This window comes from Equus quagga, chromosome 4, assembly GCF_021613505.1.
Source record: "Equus quagga isolate Etosha38 chromosome 4, UCLA_HA_Equagga_1.0, whole genome shotgun sequence".
Taxonomy (NCBI): Eukaryota; Metazoa; Chordata; class Mammalia; order Perissodactyla; family Equidae; genus Equus; species Equus quagga.
The window spans coordinates 33,300,036-33,313,692 of record NC_060270.1 but is presented as its reverse complement, the minus strand read 5'-3'; positions in this window follow the sequence as shown (position 1 = coordinate 33,313,692).

Below are 13,657 nucleotides of genomic sequence, written 5' to 3'. Positions count from 1 at the left end.
AGGAGGCTGGGGCTCTGTGCTCAGAGCACATGGAGGGCTCTAGCCTGACCAGCCCAGTGCTCTCAGCAGGAAAGGAGGTGGGAACTAGGGAAGGCACTGTCTTCAAAAGTCAGCTGGCATGTTGGGCTGACTTTTCCTGTTGCCTGGGTCTGGCAGATGGGGGTGGGCAGGAGGTTAAGGAACCTCAACAGATGGCAGCAATCAGTGGGTGTTGGTGGCCATTTTCCCTAAGTGCTGAAAAGATGGTCACCTTGTGCCTGTGACAATCAGACTCAAATCCCCATTTTTCTGTCCTAGAACACAGAACAGGATCATCCTTTCTTAGCCTACGGGAGGAATGTTTTCAGAAAACGGCAGTCTCTAGGGAATATAATGGCTGCCTGAGGTTCTGATTCAGCGGTCGAATTCTACTGCCTAGTCAAAAGTTCTGTTGTCTGCGGAGATTTGTTTGTCTGTCTGCAAGGACAGAGATGAAAGGCAACTTGCTCTAAACCCTTCCCCTCCCCGTGATTGGTAAGGGAAAAATATCCACACACTGCCATCTGGTGGGCATAACTGGTCACTGCAGATTGAACGAGAACGTTCACTCAACACTTAGGAGGGGCCAGGCACTGCGCTGGTTTGTTAATAAAGCAGCGTGAATAACATGGTTCCTGCCCTTGAAGGGCTGGCTCAGTCAGGGGAAGAACTTGGCATGTGAACAAGTAAGCATAACATTAAAAGCACCATTTTAGGAAAAAGGTGCCAGGTGTTACCAAAGCAGAGGACCTCTCTTGGGGGGCTTAGAGAAGACCATCTTTGAGCTGGGTCTTGAAGCATGCCTTGTAGTTGACACTGTGCAGCTGTGTAGTTAACAGTGTAGTTATAACACTGGAGCTGGAACAGAGGGAACAGCACAGTTAAGTACAGAATGTCCAAGTTATTAGTTAGTGCGGTTGATAGGTAAGGAACATGGGAGAGAAGCTATAGACAAAGCAAGAAGTTTGAGGTCAGATCATGAGGGGCCTTGAATGTCTGACCAAAGCAATGAGTCCACTCAAGATTAGTTAACAGGGAAACGATGGAATCAGATTTCGATGGTAAAGTAATATGGACAAGTGTCTGTACATATGCTTTTAAGTATTCCGATCCCTCTCCTTATTTGAAGTCTCAGATGGAAAACCATTTTGCAAAATAGGTGAAACCATTGCTATTCTGATTGAAGGAGAAGTGAGAGTCCAAAGCCTGGTAAATTGTCTGCCATCCTACTTCTCCCATCCTTCGTACGTATGGATGCTTTTGGGCAATGGCTAAGGCTCAGCAGAACCTGGTTTGACACCCACCACTGTGGAGGATTCCTTACCTAGCGTGACCATCCCTGCTCTGGCTTTAGAGTTGACTACATTCTGTCCCTTCTATGACATGGGGATTCATAAGTTTGGTTCTAGATCTTTTCTTGTGTTCTTAATTAATTAAAAAATTTTTAATGTTATTTATTTTTTTAGAGCAATTTAGGTTCATGGCAAAATTAAGAGGAAAGTACAGAGACTTCCCACATACCCTCTGACTCCCCACATGCAGAGCCTCCACCGTTATCAACATGCCCCACCACAGTAGTACATTTGCTACAATTGATGAACCTGCACTGACACATCATCATCACCCAAAGTCCACAGTTTGCATGAGGGTTCCCTCTTGGTGTTGAACATTGTCTGGGTTTGGACAAATGTATAATGTATCCATCCTTATAGTATCATACAGAGTATTGTCACTGCCCTAAAGATCCTCTGTGCTCTGTGTATTCATCCCATCCCCCTATTCTCTGGCAACCCCTGATCTGCTTGCTGTCTCCAAAGTTTTGCCTTTTCCAGAATGTCATATAGTTGAAGTCATATGGTGTATGGTCTTTTCAGATTGACTTCTTTCCTGTCCCTTTTGCTAGAGCCGTTTACAGTTCTGGAGACCTAATTTTATGGTAACCCCCATTTTATGGATAAATTAACTTTCTCTTTTTTCATCTAAGTTTATTAAGACGGCAAATCATAGCTTACTCACACTTCTTTTTTTTTTTTGTTTTAAAGATTGGCACCTGAGCTAACATCTGTTGCCAATGTTTTTTTTTTTTCCTTCTTCTTCTCCTCAATGCCCCCCAGTACATAGTTATATATTGTAGTTGTAGTCCTTCTGGTTGTGCTATGTGGGACGCCACCTCAGCATGGCCTGATGAGCAGAGCCGTGTCTGCGCCCAGGATCCAAACCAGCAAAACCCTGTGCCACTGAAGCAGAGTGTGTGAACTTAATCACTTCACCCCAGGGCCGGACCCTAAATTAACTTTCTGAAACACACAACTTTTATCACCTGGTCCCTGGCCCCAGCTTTACGTTTCTAGAGGGCATCTGTAGGGAGGTAACTAGAGACCAGCCATCTCTGCCATGTCTCTTAAGCATCTTTTGTCTGTCACCCCATGTATTAATTCACGTTCAGTATCTGCAGCATCCTCAGCCCACAGATCATCAATGATGGGTTCTGAGAAGGAACCTGTTGACTCTTACTAATGGTATGCAAATTGTTGCTTTCATTCCAAGAACTGCACCCTGGGAAAGTATTCAAGAACCTTCTGATGAGTAGCTGAATTACCAAGATCTGCAGGTCTTTCTGTTCTGGGAAGATGCATAGCCTCTGGGTGGCATTTGCCACAGGAAGACAGATTTCAGTCCAAGAATTGATCAAGAGAGACTGGTCCCCTGATGACTGAAGGCTATTTTGTTCCACCAAAGTGGTTATCTTCCTGCCCTTTCAGATCCACACTTTTGGATGCAAGATACAAATTCCACCCACCCAACAGCATTTCGTCTCATTCCTTCTCAAGCTCCTTGTCTTTCCTCACGCCTTGCCCACTCTCTCTGCTTGATGGGGTCAATTTGCTCTCACTTTCCCACACTAACTTCTCTGTTTCAAGCCTGTGTCCGGAACTGCCTCCTTCTTGCCATCTGGCAGCTGACATCTGCCACATCTTTCTAACTCCGGCCCCCACCTTTTCTTGGAGGTCTTCGCAAAAAGATGTTAACTTTCACTCAAAGACTTTTCCTGGTACTTGATTATGTACACAGCCTTTTCCACATAGTTGAACAACTACTGTAACATCGAGTTTGCCTGCATTACTTAGGTTAATTGTTATTTTCCTGAGGGCACACTGACCAATGTTCTTTTATGTACCCAGTGCCAAGTTCAATAAACATTAACCGAGTGAATATCACACTTTAGAATGAATGGGTTGAGGTTGCTCTATGTTTTATTAGAGAAAGTGGACATGCGACATAGCTTCCTGCCTTTGAAGAGCAGCAAGGCAGCAATTCTTTGCACACCCTGTAGAAGTTGCATGGATGTCTGCTGCTCACTTACCTCATTCAGTTGTGGCTGTTGCTTTCCACACTTGGCTCCCTTCGTTAAACTCTGAACTCCTTGAAGGAAGGCACCTTCAGTGCTTGGCTGGAGACTTGACTCACAGAATATGATCAATAACTACCTTTTCAAGGGATTTTCAATACATTTATAAAGACCCATCTGGATACTGAAGACATTTGGGACTTCTATAAAGTTTCCCTGAGACCAGATGGTCATATGTTTTTCTGGAATCATTTTGAATAAAAGTCAATAAGGTGGTGAACACAATGCAGTGCTCCTCATGGACTGTCTGGTGTTGTTCAGCTAGCTTCATAGCTCCCTGAGGGCAGGGGTGAGTGGGTGTTAATGGAGAGAGCCCGCGTTGGACGTTATGACATCTGTACCATAGCACTGGCTCTCCCAATTCCTGCATATGTGACCCTGGGTAAGTCACTCATCTCGGCCTCAGTTTTCCCATCTATGAAATGAGGGAGTTAAGTTCCCAGGACCTTTCATCTCTGACAATGCCTTGGATTTCTTTGGTTTTATCTCAGGTACCAAAAAAGCACCGATCTTTTGATTGAAACTGCTGAGTAATTTTTAATTAGTGAAAGTCCAGTGTTGGCTCCCTTTCTCTTCTAAAGATGTCTGTGCAAAGATCAGCACAAATAATTCACTTCCAAAGTGAGTCCCTTAACACTGCTGATCCTGGGGGTTCGGTAAGCTCAGGCGGTCAGAAAAGCACATGGGTTTTGCAGTTACAGGATGCTGTGTCATTAAGAACTCACAAGTACAGAAAAAGCTGATTTGAGTTGGGAGAGAGACTGATATCCCAGCAACAGTCTTCTCACTTCATAGTCTAAGTACATTGGAAATGTATTTTAGAGAGACAAGTTTGACCCTAAATATAGCTAAAACCATGGCATTGCAAAGGGCTTTGGAATAGGGTATCACTTTGTACTTAGTTGCTGAGAGTGTTAAGTTTCTTTGGTTGTGAGAAAGAGAAACTCACTCCAGTTAAATAACATAATGGAAGATCAATTTTAAGGATATATACATGTAGAAATAGACCTCTGGCTTTACTGAAAGCCAGCCAAAGCTCAACCATCAGGCCTCACAGTGCCTGGAATGGGAAGGTGGTCTGGATTCAACAGATCTACTTGGATCTGCTCTAGGGACTGTGGGAGCCAGAGCACACAAACCTGGTTCTTGTGCTTTGTCTTCAGTACAATGCAGCTACTCTGTCAGTTTCTGCTTCTCTTAGAATCTGTTCTTTCTCTTCATGCTACCAAGCTTCATCATTTACTCCATGTTATAAAATCTGGAGAGACACTATCTGATTGCTGTTACCATAGCTCTTGGTTGGGTAGATTTTTCCTTCAAGTCATTCCACAGTTGCTTGTTAGCCAATATTTTGGCAATCCTTGGGTCATGGGTACTTCCTAGTCCAATCAGCTTTGGCCAGAAGCAGGTTCTAGCCTATAAACATGGCTACTCCTAAGCTAGAGGGAAATCCCTTCTCTCAGTGAAGACTGTGCACGGCAGTTTCCTTTCAAAGTGGTGTGTGATGGTGGAACAGTCATGTCTGCTCCACCGGGAGTGATTATTTGGTGAAGAGAAAACCTAAGAAGGAGGAGGATTGCTACTCTATTATTTGCACAGCTGTCATATGAAAGTGGTATCAGGTGTATCTTAGATCACTCTAGAGGAGAGAAATAGGACAAAAGAACATGGCATATACAGGGACAAAACTTTTAGCTCAAGGAAAATATTTTCTGACAGTCAGAGCACAACATAGATGGGGTGGGAGGTTACATCAGACGGTGAGTTTACCATTGCCAGACTTTTACAAATATCATCCTTAGCACTTATGAACATTTGTGTGCCAGGCATGGCTAGTATTCTTTCAAATCAATATTTTATGTCTTATCATGTGGATATCAGTTGAAATCTGTCTTAATTCAAGTTCCCTAGAAGTAGAACCTGAGATGAGATTTGGATGCACATGGTTTATTAAGGGCATGGTCTTCAGAAAAAATCTCCAAGGGAATGAGGAAAGCAGGATGAGAAGGGAATAGCTGAGCAATATTGTGATCTCAGGTGACATCTAGACTTGTTCTGATTCAGGGGAGGTCTAGTGTCTAATTCACACTACTGAGTGGTCCCAACCTAAGGCAAGGGGTCTGGATTTTTTAACCCAAATATCAGTCAGTCACTGGATGTAAGGGGTGAAGGTGCTGTAACCTCCCAAGTGTCTTTGTGAGCCAGCTCCCATCAGCCCAGGGCAATTCTTTGAAAATCACGTGTGTAAACTGTTAGCTGCAGCATCTGCAGTGGCTGTAAGATGGGTGCACCAGCTGGCAAATGGTATCTGGGTGTGGCACCAGCAGCATCTACTCCAGAGTCCTCCCAAGTCTGCTACACAGAGCTTGGCTGCAAGCACCAGAAACTCTGGCTAGTGTGGGCAAAAAGAGGAACTGATTGGAAGGTGTAGAGGGCTGACTGATTTGAGAGGAAGTAGGAGGACCAGATTTGGAGCATTGGTAGAAGCCAAGGCAGTCTAGAGGGCCAAGAAGACATCTTAAAGGCTCAAGAGGACATAGTCTTAGAAGACCCTCTGTGCAGTGCAGTGAAGGTCTTTCAACCATAATTGACTAGCCAGGACAGCACCATGATTAGCTGTCACTGGACATCACCATAGTCACTGTGAATGAATTCTCATCATCACTCCAAAGCCAGTCCTCTGGGTAGAAGCACCCATTGGCCAAATCTAGATCATAGGTCCATTATCTGCATGCCTGGGAGTAGAGAGAGAAGCTCTTTTTTTCTTGGATGGGGAGAAGGCACTGCATTTCATTAATAACTTGCATCATGGGATATTCTTCAGAAATAGGAAAAAGGGTTGGATGCTGGACAGTAAAACCTGAAGGATGTGCAGAACACCTCCTGAAAATCTTCAAGATGGATATTGATACTCTTATTCTATAGTTACAAAAACTGAGGCTCAGAGATGTAACTTCATTCCTTGATTTAGAAAGGTTAGGTACTTTCACTCATTTATTCGTTAAATATCTTTGGGCGCCTACCATGTGGTAGGGACTATTCTAGGTGCTGGGTTTTCAGCTGTGAGCAAAATAGGCAAAAATCCCTGTTTTTCATGAAGTGCACATTTCTGTGGGGGTGGTGGGAGGGGAGTGAGGCAGAAAGTAACAGATAAGTAAATCATGTAGTATATCAGATGGAGATAAATACTGGAAAGAGAATAAAATAGAGCAGGAGGGCAGGGAGGTGGCCGTATTATGGAGATTTTGCAGTTTGAGGTTGGGCAGTCAAGGTAGGTCTCACTAAGACGTGACACTTGATCAAAGACCCGAAGGAGATAAGGGAATGGGCCATGTGAACATCTGGGGAAGAGTATCCTAGACAGAGGGACCAATAAGTGCAAAATGCTGTGAGTCACAAGTGTGCCTCACACACTCGAGGACCCACTTGGAGGCCAGTATGGTTGGGGTACAATGAGCAAGGGAGAGAGCAGCCAGAGCAGGTAAGAGCCAGGGGAACTGGGGCCACATCATGGGGGCCTTGGAGGCCCTAAGACATTTTGAGTAGAGGATTGACATGCTCTGACTTACATTTCTAATAAATCACTCTGACAGCTATGTCTAGAAGAGACTATGTGTGTAAGGAGGGAGGTGTTGGTAGAGGGATGGCATAAGCAGGGAAACTAGTTAGGAGGTCACTGCAATAAACCAGGTGAGGGATACTGGAGGCTGAGATTAGGGTGGTAGCTGTGGAGGTGCTGAGAAATTCAGCAGATTTTGGTTTGTGGTTGGCTGGATAATGGCCCCCAAACACATCCATGTCCTAATTCTTGGAACCAGATAGCAAATGGACTTTGCAGTTGTGGTTACATGAACTTGAGATGGGGAGATTATTCTGGGTCATTCAGGTGAGCCCAATGTAATCACAAGGGTCCTTATAAGAGGGATGAAGTAGAGTTAGAAAGAGAAAAGATGATGAGAGGATGGCAGAAGCAAAGAGAGAAGATAAGATGCTCTTCTGCGGTTTTGATGAGAAAGAGGACATGAGCCAAGGAATGTAGCTGGCTTCTAGAAGCTGGAAAAGTCGAGGAAAAGGTTTTCCCCTAGAGCTTCCGGAAGAAATGCAGCCTTGCAGATCTGACCTCCAGAATTATAAGATAAAAAATTGTGTTGTTTTAAGCCACTGCACTTGTGGTGACTTGTTTTGGCAGCAACAGGAAACAATTACAGGCTATATTATGGAGTTAGAGCCAACAATGTCTACTGATGTATTGGGTGCAAAGTGTGAGAGAAAGAGAGTCAGAGATAACTTTAAGAGCGTGTGATGGAGCAACGGAAAGGATGGAGTATCCTTTATTGTGATGGGGAAGACTTGCTCTGGGTGACCAGGTCCATCTGGCCATGCCCTCTCTGCTCTTACTATGCCAGAAAGCCGAGCCAGGACTACATTCAGGGGAGATGAACCCAGCTCAGGTGGTCAGATGGGTTTCTCCACTGCCATCCCTCTTCCCCGCATTTCCCAGCAGAGTTTCACACTCTCTCTGCAGCCTCTCTCTAACAGCACTTCCTCACTGTTCTCTGATGGCAGCAGGCGGCACAGTGCTGGATGAGATTAGACACATATATTTTATTTTAAGGTACAGCTGAGAAAACACTCAGGAAATAAAAGTTGTTTTGACGTAAACTGTATTATCTGGAGGCCTGTTGATGGTCTGCTGATGGCGTTCTCAGGCTGTGAGGTAGATTCCTTACACAGAACATGGAGACAGTCACTTACAACTGTGCACTTCTTTGGCTATCCTTGGCCAGTGACGAGAGTCCTAACAGTGTGTGAAAGGAGCTGTAGGCTGGGGAGACGGAACGCCCGGGTCTGATTCTGGCTCTGCTACTCACCTGCTGTTGCTTTCTCATTTTCAGCCTCAGCATCCTTATCTGTAAATTGAGGATGCTGAAGCCAATGTTTTCCATGAGCCCCCTTAAACCTGGTTCTCTGGTTCCCACTGATATTAATTGTGTGTCTGGGAGAGAAGCTTGAATGTATGGTCAGCCAGCCAAGGTCTCAGAACCCACCATTCTGTCTCGGGTCCTGGAGAGCAGGCACTGACCTACTTCTCTCGTCTTCTCTTCCCTTCCATCCTATCAGGCTTTATTCTGACCCTAGAGCTGTCATTGCTCAGGCTGCATTAGAGAGCTGGTTTTTATTCCAGTTGGTCCGTGCTTCACATGTCCACGGGACAGAGTAGTGAGTCTCTAACCATTTGATACAGTCCAAGGCAGATGGACATGCTTCCTTTCCAGACTGAACATCAAATGCCAGGAACTCGGTGAGGGGGCACATCCTTCTGGCTTGGAGCTCTGTGAGGCAGACACACAGGCCAGGTTCCGGCCACCTTCTGTTCTGGTTTGCCTAATGATGCTTTTGGTGGAAGACAAGGAAGAACAGAAAAGGCAAAGAAGGAAGTGATTAGTCCGTAAAGGGAGTGTGGCAGGCATCATTTACCCTTTGGGAGGAAGCTTCCATGAAAATAAAAAACAAAACAAAGCAACCATACTTCTGCATCCCAGGAGGATGGGCAGATCTGCTTTGTGCACGCACTCCCCAGCTTCCTCCCTGTGCCAGGTTGACAAGTTGGAACCTGCTGGGTCTATGTGACAGGAGTTCTCCTAAGTTCTGCCATTCTGTCTCCTTTCTGGCTGTAGGGAACCTGACCTGTCTAACGGCACCAAAGACTGACTTGCTGGTGCCATGTATCATGCAATGCATGTTATATAGACTAATAAAGGCTCGAATAACTAAGCAAATGGCTCAAAAGGATATTATCTATTTACTGTGGGACTTTGTAAATGTTACATCACTCTCGGTTCTCAGGGGCCACGTTTATAAAACGAAGACCCTGGCCAAATCTTTTATAATTAAAAGGATCTTGAATGTCAACATCATAGTCATTCACCACCATCACTGGAGGGTCCTTCAAACCACCTCATACAGGAAACAGTAACAGTCATTATTTCCTGGTTTTCAGACTATTCTTACATCCACTTTTATCACTCAGTCCTTCAAAGAGCTCTGTGAACTGAGTTTCATTATTATTTATTTTGTACAGCTGGGGGAACTGAGGCTCTGCGAGGTTGAGTGGGTCTAAAGCCTTTTAACACCTTCGAATGGGAAGAGCAGGCATCGCCTTCCTTAAAATATCTTTCAGCGTTCCCACCAACATGGAGTTTCACTGGCCTCATCCTACTATTTCGGTTTATCTCCATCTTGTTGGATTCTGTCTCTTTCCCTTCACTTCACAGCTCTGCTGTCTTTTTTTCTCACTCCCTCTTCTGAGGAATAAAACCAAATTACTCTCATTTTCACTGCAGATGTTTGCCCACTTCTCTGGAACTGTCCTCAAAAGCACATTTTCTATCCCAAGAGCTTATCAAGGTATTTTTTCTTTTCACCCTAGACAAAGGCAATTTTCTTCTTAAAAAGAATTATTGTGAAAGCTGTTAAGATAATAAAGTTTATTGTCTCCAGGATTCTCTTCTGAGTAGCTGGCAGTTATTCTTATAATGATAAAGATGTGCTTTCCTCTCACCACATTTACACCCTGCTGCCCTGGGTCTGTGCCATTCTGTGCTCACAACTTTTGCTTCAAAGCTAAATCATAGTATACTCTTAAAAAATATTCAAAATGGTAATTAATCTGAGAAATGCACTTAAAAAAAGACAAAGTTTCTTTCCAGATTTTTAAATAAAGAGATAAGCAAGGGCAGACCCATCTCTGAGAATTACGAAAGATTTTCGAGGGAATGGGTCTCAGGAGATGGCATATTCCACCAGCTGAAGGAAGAGATGGAGGTGATGTTTCAGGTAAAGGGAATAGGATGAATGAAAGCAGAGAAGCATAAGCAAGCATGTTATGTCAAGGTAACAGAGAGGGGGAGATCGGGGAAAAGGAAAGCTGATTCTGGAAGAGTAGGTTGGAAAGAGGGAAGCACAGAGTTATACCGCCTGTCCTGGTGATTTCTTAGAACTGATGAGAGGCCCAAAACAAAGATGAGAGATGAGAAGATTTCCTAAACTAGAAAGCAATGCATAATATAAGGCAGCAGTGTTTGTTCATGCTGATGTTGTTATTTATGCATTGTGTGGTTATAACCAACAAACTGAAGTCATCCATGAGTCTCAAACTGGAATGATCTGGTTCAGGGACTGGAGTGATTTAATCATCTTGTACTTTGTTCTTGGTCTTAGGAGTGCAGCGTGGGATGGGAAATGAGAAACAGGACATGTGTTTCTCTCAGGTATTGCAGATTCATACCTGCAGCCCTGGGATAAGCTCTGTTGTGGTAGGTGATGCTTTGATGGAATGTTTTTCTGTGGAGTTCATGAGCTGCAAAGATCCATTGTCATCAGTCTTGGTGAGCATTGCCAAGGAGTGTAGGGGGTGGCCTTCTCAGAGATTGCCACTCTATGCTTAATGTCATAATAAATTCTAAAATTCCAATTCCAAAGGAACACCTCTATGGTAGATGGGTGGGTGGATGGGTGGAAGGGTCAACTGAATGCGAGGAAATAGGCAGAGTTGTTAGCCTGAGCTGAGATGTGCTACAGACCTCTTTGGGACGTACGGATGTCAGTTAGCACCTCTTGGCAAAAGACCTATGAGTTGAATTTTCTGAAAGAAAAGTAGAATTGAGTGGAAAGACCTCAGGTAGTCTGTAAGTTGACTCTGGGGATGTGACTGGGTGATTTCTTCTTCACGGTGGGAAGATGATCCTACGTGGGAGTCAAGAGGGAGGGACTCTAAGCAAGGAGTTTGTAAATTATTGAAGATAATCTTTAGCTGGGAGAATGTGATAGAATTTGGTGCTCAATAAACCCCTTCTCTAATTAGAAGTCTTGGGATCAGTCATCTATTTAGTGCTGTTGTTATTTTCTTTCTTTACATTTAGGTTTTTCTCAGTGTTTGGTAAATTTCATCTTGAATATGTCAACCCATCTCAGTTGTGCTAAGGAAAACAAGGAGAAAGAGTATGTTTACCTTGAGCTGAGAAGAAAAGAGGGAAAGTATTTCTCTCATCCTCCCCACCTCCCCAGCCCTGGGAGATGGGACTTAGCTTGTTGGTGGTAACAGGAATCAAAATAAAAGAACTCCAGGGAAAGGTAAAGCCCAGAGGTGGTGTTGGGATGCTGGTGTTGCCCCATCCTCTTCACCTGCCAGACCCATTTCCATACATATTCTTCTCTGGGGGATGAAAATTTAGATCATCAAATGGAAAATTCTCATTGTGTTCTTCACATTCAACATAGTAATTACTTCCAGGGGGTGTTTTTTTTGAGAATCCCTTTAATCTACCATTTACGGCTAGAATCTGTGGAGAAGAAGCAATGAGGTGTAATTGAAAGGTCACCTCATAGAGATCTAGGTTGGACTTTTGGCTTTGTACTGTGGCATGACCTTGGACACATCACCGAACTTCATTTTCCTTCCCTGTAAGAATATTTACAGTACCCACCTCATGGGATGGTGGGGTGAATTTGGGACAATGTGTGTAAAGTACCAATGAATTGACTGGTACGTGACAGACATTGAAGAGGTATTAGCTTTTCTTGTTGATGTCTATTACATTGACTGCTGAGTTAATCTGGTCTAAGATCATCATGGAGGGGATGGTAGAGGGACTAGGCAGGGCCTCTCTGCCTTTTCTTTTGTTATGAGAAGCAGCGTGCTGTGGGGAAACAGCATGGGCTTGAGAATCAGACTCCTTGTGTTGCCTTAGGTAAGTTATTCACTCATGTTTCTCCTCGATTTTTTCAGCCATCAAATGGAGGGACATTGTGAAAACCAAATGATACAAATATATTAAGTGCCTAACAGAGTGCTTGCCTCTGTGCTTGTGCTCTGTGCTAGTGCTTGCTAGCTTAATAAGTAGTAAGTTCATCATTTTATTTTTCTTAACTACATCTCCTGCACCAATTTTTTCAAGTGCCACGACTGTACAAGATATTCCATTCTCTAAGCCCAAAGGCCCGGCAGTAGATATAAACGCAATGATTGTGCCTAGGTCTTTATCGATTTTTTCACCTTTTGTCCATTTCATTTTATGCCATTCCCTTCCATGAAATAAATGTTAATCGAACACCTATTACATGCCAGGGATGATGGGACTTACCGTGACTAATGTGACAGCTCTTGCTCTCAAGGAGCTCACAGATTAGTGAGGGAATGGCACAGTCTAGAAAGAACTGTGTTAGGAGATAGATACTGTATGTTCTGCAAAGGAGGTAAAGGATGTGGCAGGTCAAAGTTAAGGCAGGTAGCATCTGAATGGTGGAAAGATGGTAACAACTAGAGGAAGCTCCATGGAGCAGGTAGGTTTGGAATAGTCTTAGGGCTGTGAAAATTTTCTCTAGCTGCAAGTGATAGGGAGTGACTCGGGCAGAGGGAGCATCCTGAGAAAAGGCCTGGGTGTAGAAGTGTGTGAGACGTATTTGGGAAGTGGTGACAGTTTAGTTTGGCTGGAGTATATGATATGTGTAGAGAAATAATGGGGAACAAGGGTGAGGCATTCTTGTTAAGAGGCTTTAATGACAGGATAATAATTTTGTACTCAGCTTGATTTGCAATGAGGAAACATTGAGAGCTTTTCTGAGTAGGAGGGTAAGTAAGATGACAAAGAAGACACAGTAAGTTGTATCAGAAGTGGTGTGTACTCCTGCCTCAAGCAACGGCCAGATAATGTTATTTGTCTGGGTCTTTTATGGCTGATATGGGAGAGATGGTAGCCTTCCAAGTTCTAAGTCAAGGGACAGTAAGGGCGCAGAGGTGGGGAAGCCTCATGAATAATGTGAAAACAGATTAATCCAGGGTGCTCTGAACATGAGCTAGAAGTAGGAGAATTTGGGGAGATGACTTTAAAGTAAACCTCATGGTGGGATCCTGGGGGTTCATATCAGTGATGCTGGTTTCTATTTGAAGGAGATCAGAGTATAACGTAAGGCTATCAAGCAAAGAGCCTACATGAGTTCACTTTGGCTACTGTTCCTGTGAAGTCAGGTTTCTTGGAAGGTTCGTGTTCTATTAAAGAACTTTTTATTATTGCGGTAAAATACACATAACACAAAATTACCATTTTAACTATTAATTTCATTCGCTTATTGTACAACCATCATCTATTTAGTTCCAGAGCTTTTATCATCAACCCAAAAGGAAACCCATAACTATCAAGCAGTCACTTGCCTTTCCCCCATTTCCCTAGC